This window comes from Sus scrofa, chromosome 5 (genome assembly GCF_054392235.1).
Source record: "Sus scrofa isolate SSC_HxYL_T2T_F1_AM1 chromosome 5, Sscrofa_HxYL_maternal_Yorkshire_Landrace_v2.0, whole genome shotgun sequence".
Lineage (NCBI taxonomy): Eukaryota > Metazoa > Chordata > Mammalia > Artiodactyla > Suidae > Sus > Sus scrofa.
The window spans coordinates 86,057,860-86,063,859 of NC_139387.1; the positions used below are offsets into that span (position 1 = coordinate 86,057,860).

General features: G+C 40.0%; 1 pseudogene; it reads left to right on the top strand.

Moving 5' to 3' along the window:
- The first annotated feature begins 3,402 nt into the window (after positions 1–3,402).
- LOC100627368 (glutamate dehydrogenase 1, mitochondrial-like) lies at positions 3,403–5,184 on the top strand (annotated as a pseudogene).
- Positions 5,185–6,000: the final 816 nt, after the last annotated feature.

Genomic DNA, 6,000 nt, shown 5'->3' on the forward strand with positions numbered 1-6,000 from the left:
CATACAGATGGCCAAAACACACATGAAGAGATGTTCAACATCACTCATTATTAGAGAAATGCAAATCAAAACCACTATGAGGTACCACCTTACACCAGCCAGAAGGGCCATCATCAAAAAGTCTACAAACAATAAGTGCTGGAGAGGGTGTGGAGAAAAAGAAACACTATTACACTGCTGGGGGGATTGTAAATTGGTGCAACCACTATGGAAAACAGTATGGAGATTCCTCAGAAAACTAAAAATAGAACTATCATTTGATCCAGCAATCCCACTCCTGGGCATCTATCCAGAGAAAACCATGACTCGCAAAGACACGTGTACTCTGATGTTCATTGCAGCACAATTTACAATAGCCAAGACATGGAAACAACCTAAATGTCCATCGACAGAGGAGTGGATCCAGAAGATGTGGTACATATACACAATGGAATATTACTCGGCCATTAAAATGAATGAAATACCAGCATTTTTAGCAACATGGATGGACCTAGAAATTATCATGCTAAGTGAAGTCATCCATACAATGAGACACCAACATCCAATGCTTTCACTGACATGTGGAATCTGAAAAAAAAAGACAGACTGAACTTCTTTTCAGAACAGATGCTGACCCACAGACATTGAAAAATTTATGGTCTCCGGAGGAGACAGTTTGGGGGGTAGGGGGCTGTGCTTGGGTTGTGGGATGGAAATCCTGTGAAACTGGATTGTTATGATCATTATACAACTACAGATGTGATAAATTCATTGAGTAATAGAAAAATAAAATTAAATTAAAAATAAAATTAAAAAAAGTAACAGAACCACTGAAGATCTCAGATACTAGACAGTGTGTTTTAATATTCATTCATTTGTTCAATAAATGTTTGCTTTTTCCTAGTTTTTTATAATTGACAAATAATACCATATGAGTTTAAAACACTCAATAGGATGATTTGATATACATAAATATTGCAAAATAATTACAATGATAAAGGTTAATTAACACATCCATTACCTCACATAATTGCCATTTTGTGTGTGTGTGTTGAGAACATTTAAGATCTACTTTCAGAAAAAGTAAAGAATATAATAGTGTTAACTAGTCACATGCTATACATTAGGTCCTCAGAATTTATTCATCTTATAATTGGAAATTTTTACCTTTGGATGAATATCTCATCTTCCCCAACTGCCAGCCCTCAGCAACAACCAACCTCCTCTATGAGTTCAGCGTTTTTAGATTTTATACATAAGTGAGAGCCTATGGAATTTAACTCTTTCTCTATCTGACTTATTTCACTTAGCATAATGCCCTCTAGGTCTATGCACATTGTCACAAATGGTAGGATTTCCTTCTTTTTATTGCTGTATAATATTCCATTGTATAGATATGCTATACTTTCTTTATCTATTCATTCACTGGCACACACTTAGGGTATTTCCATGTCTTGGCTATTGAGAATAATGCTGCAATGAAGCCGGAGTGCAGATATCTCTTCAAAATAGTGATTTCACTTCCTTTGGAGATATACCCAGAAGTAGGATGCTTTATTACATGTCAGTCCTATTTTTCATTATTTTGAGGGCTCTCCACACTGTTTTCTATCATGACTGTACTAATTTACATTCCCAGAAACACTGCACAAGGGTTCCCTTTTCACCACATCCTTGGTAACACTTGTTATCTATTTTGATATGCATTTTTAAATAACTTTAACGTGTGCAAGGAAATATATGGCAAAATGGAGAATGTCTCTAGAAAACTACATTCAAGAAAAAAAGAAACTCTAGAATTGAAATACAAAATAACCAAAATTAAGCAGATTAGAAACAGAAAGAGAGATTATTAATGAAACTAGTATGTGGGTCAACAGAAAATATCCTGACTGAAAGACAAAGTCAAAAAATTAAGAAATACAGCATAAAATCATCAAAGTCTTGTTGGAAATGGTAAGATATATACATTTAGAGTTGTAGAAAGAGAGGACAGGCAGAATGGAACAGAGCAATATAATTTAATATGACAATGTAGTTAAGTTGAAAAACTGGAAAAGCAAAAGGAACATTATTGTGATACAGAGATAGTAATCATAGGAATTAGAGCTAAGGGAACAAAGAGAAGAGGCTGGATCACTGACAACTTAAAGCCTGAAGAAGATTCTCCTCTCCAAGCTGGGACTCAGATCCTGAAGGAGGGGGCTACTGATCTGTGCTGCCATCTCAGGAGCTCAGAGAGAGGGTCTTACAGAGCTAGGAAGGGAAGCTTTCTTGCTGCTGCTATGTCTGAGAGGGCATGGGAAGCCTAGTACCAGGAGTGCTGAGAAAAAGCTGAAAGTGGAAGCCCAGCTATTGCTGGGGTGATGCTAACAGAAACAGCAAGTAACCTCCCTTTAGTGCCACAACTGCAGAGGAGTTGACGTCAAAAAATAAATACACTCTTTTTTTTCATATTACGCACATCACAAAGCATAAGGGTAGGTTTGGAGATAAAAGAGAGTAGTTTAGTAACCACCAGGAACCTCCAATAGGTTAAATACAAAAGAAACTATGCCTACACAATCATAATAAACTACCAAAAACTAAAGACAGAAAGAAAAATTTTAAAATCGACTGAGACGAAACACAAACCACATTTAAATAGCACTGATACAGGATGAGACCAGGGATCTGGGACCCTCTGCTGCAGTGCTTACACCCAGAAATTCATCTCCTCCAGCAACAGAATACAAAGAAACTACAAGGGACAAAAACAACTGTGCACATGTCTAGTTGGGGAAAACTGAGCAACAAAATATAAAAAGACTAAAACCCAACTGCCACTTCTGAGGTACTGGGAATAAAAACAGGGTACTATGCATGATCCCTGAAAACAGCACCACCAAGGGTGGCAGACCACCTAAAGCCACCCCTCCTGCCTGACCCCCAGGTCCATCTATACCTTCACCCCATTTAAGGGATCAGCTTGCCCCCCAGCCCCTGCTTAGGAAATGAGCAAGGGCAACTGTTACATGTTTTCCCTCTCTCCTGCTACAGCATGAGTCCCAGTGAAGCTTTGCCTGAATTTCTTGTCTGGCTTCTTATCAATTTCTATTGATTAAAGAGTCCAAGAACCCAGGCAGATAGCAGTACTACCTTTAGACACAGGCAATTGCCACCCAGAACTGGACATGTGTTTTGGGGCTTGTCTGGTCTCCTTCCCAACCTCCATTTTTCACAAGGTGCAGGTCCTGCAGAGTTCAGTTCATCTACCCACCCACAGCCAGAATGCTCCATAAACCATATGCCAAAGATCAGGGACTTGAATTTCCTGCCCAAACAGCCTCAGGTCCATTTTCAGGTCTCACAGTCCTCCTCTCACAAGTGTGTAGGCCTGAGGTGTGTGCAAGGAGCTCCATTGTGCATGCTGAATTATGAAGCATGCACAGGCTCTCCCAGTTCATGAATGACCCAAGGGTGGGAAAAGAGTGAGCTTTGGGTTAAGGGCCTCCATTTGTACTTTGACCAGGGAAATAAGTAAGGGTGAACCTGCCTTCCATGGAGCAAATCTTAGACTGAAACTGATTTCCCAACAGAAATGATGAAAGCCTTAAGACTATAGGTTAATATTCTGAAAGTGAAGAAAGAAAATAAATGCAAACTAGAGTTTCTATACATCACAAGATACCTCAAAATGAAAGAAAACATACCTGAAAATTGAAGGGAGAACTCCACTGCTGCTCCAGGCCCAGATGGTAGGCAGAGATAGGAGGAGGCCCAGGCCCTAATGGCATGCATGTTCCACCCCTCTGTTTCCAAGAGTTGTTTGGCTGCAGCAGACTGAGCCAGCTCCTCAAGATCAGGTGGCCAGTGGCAGGAACCAAAAGGGTAGCGAGCAAGACAGGAAGCTTAGAAGGCAGCCAGCCTCAAGGACTCCGAGAGTGCAGCCCTCCCTCAACCCTTCCACACCGCCCACACACGCTCTGGCCTCTGCAGCCACCGTCCAACAGGGCGATAGCAACCATAGCAACCGCGATTCAACCTTAGCTTCTTCAAGATTTTGGAGGGCTTCTAAGGTGGTGGCACCAGCATCCTGGAGGATGAGCTGATGGAAGACATCAAGACCTAGGAGAGTGAGGAACAGAGGCAGGACCTGTGTATAACATCTGGAGAGTCACTGAGCCCTGCAACCACATGCTCATCCTCTTCTTCCTCATCATGGGCAACAGTGGCTCCTGGGAGGTCACTGAGGGCTACCAGGCCCAGCATAGGCAGCACTGCATGTCCTGCAAAGGGAATATTTATTACAGCGAAGATGTGAATGTGGATAAAATAAAAGCTTTCATTTGTCTGATGATGTATAAATGTGCTGTGGTTGATGTGCTATTTGGGGGTGCTAAAGCTGGTGTTAAGGTCAATCCTAAGAACCATGCTGATAATGAATTGGAACAGATCACAGAGAAGTTCACCAAAGAAGGGCTTTATTGATCTTGTCATTGATGTGCCTTCTCCAGTTAGGGGCACAGGAGAATGAGACATCTTCTGGATTGTTGATACCTGTGGTGGTACCATAGGGCACTTCGTTAGGCATGTACTTAGTTAGCCATGCACATGCCTGTTGTTACTGGTAACCCATCAGTCAGGGTGGTATCCACAGATGTTTCATTGCTACTGGCCATGGTATTTTCCATGGGATTGAAAACTTTCTCAATGAAACTTATTAAATGACCATTTTAGGTGTGATACCAAGATTTGGAGATAAAACATATTATTCAGGGATTTGACAGTGGGGCTTGTGTATTTACGCCATACTGGTGCTAAATGTCTTATGTTGGTAAATCTAATGGGAGCACCTGAAATTCAGATGGCATTGACCCAAAGTTACTAAAAGACTTCAGATTACAACATAGATCAATCCTGGGCTTCTCCAAGGCAAAGCCTTAGGAAGGAAGCATCTTGGAAGCAGACTGTGACATACTGATTCCTGAGAACAATGAGAAGCAGTTGACCAAATCCAGTGCACTCAGAGTCAAGGCCAAGGTCATTGCTGAAGTTGCCAATGGACCAACAGCTCCAGAATCTAAGATTTTTTTGGAGAGGAACACTGTGGTTATTTCTGGTCTCTACTTGAATGCTGAGGGACATCATTCTCAACAAGTCCATCCAAATCAGTCCGTTAAGAAAAGAGAAATTGAAGTTAGGAGATCATATACAGGTCGATGAGTGTGGAAATAGACGTTACCTGAGCCAGAGGGCAATTTGGTATATTTTAAGTAAAAAGTTACTTTTCATCTAGGTATGCTCCCTTGCTCCAAAGCTTGGTCCTAGCATGTTAGTTAGCTGTTGTTTGAGCTGAGTAATCCATTGCTTGAATCTTTTGCTCTGGCCAAGTCTTAAATGGAAACTGCTATAACTTTGATGCATTTAAAAAGTGGGTTGTTGAATTTTAAGAAAGTAGTATGGTTCTAAAATAAGCTATTGTTATTTTATATCAGCAAAATAACTTACACAGTTTGCAAACAAAAATACAGCTGTTTCTCTTTACACATTTTATTCTTTTACAATGAAGTAGGTACACACCATAAAAAAATTGCCTCAAATCACTTAATAAGCCTAACTTTGAAGCAGTGAGTTCTTATAAACATGAATTTTAAAAGCTAGTATTTTAATGATATAAAACAGTATCATTTATAGATCATCAGCTCTGTGTTGTTATCCAGCAAACATAAAAAGCTAGATGAATAATTGTTATGTTCATAACCGCAGATGATAAAGGCTGCTTTTGTTATGGCTAACTGAATTTGCTAAATGTAAGTAGGACATGTAGTCCAAATAATGTAATAACCTCTTTATCATGTTAATTTTCATTTCTCTAATGATCTATTGTGTTGAGTGATTGAACAATAATTCAAGTAGAGTAACCCTGAAAACACTACTTGTCTAGAGTCTGGCTGACAGCTGTAAGAATTGCTAATGTCCCCAGATCTGCCTTCTTTTGTATCCCTTTTAAATGTGGCCTTTAAAGATTAATTAACAGAG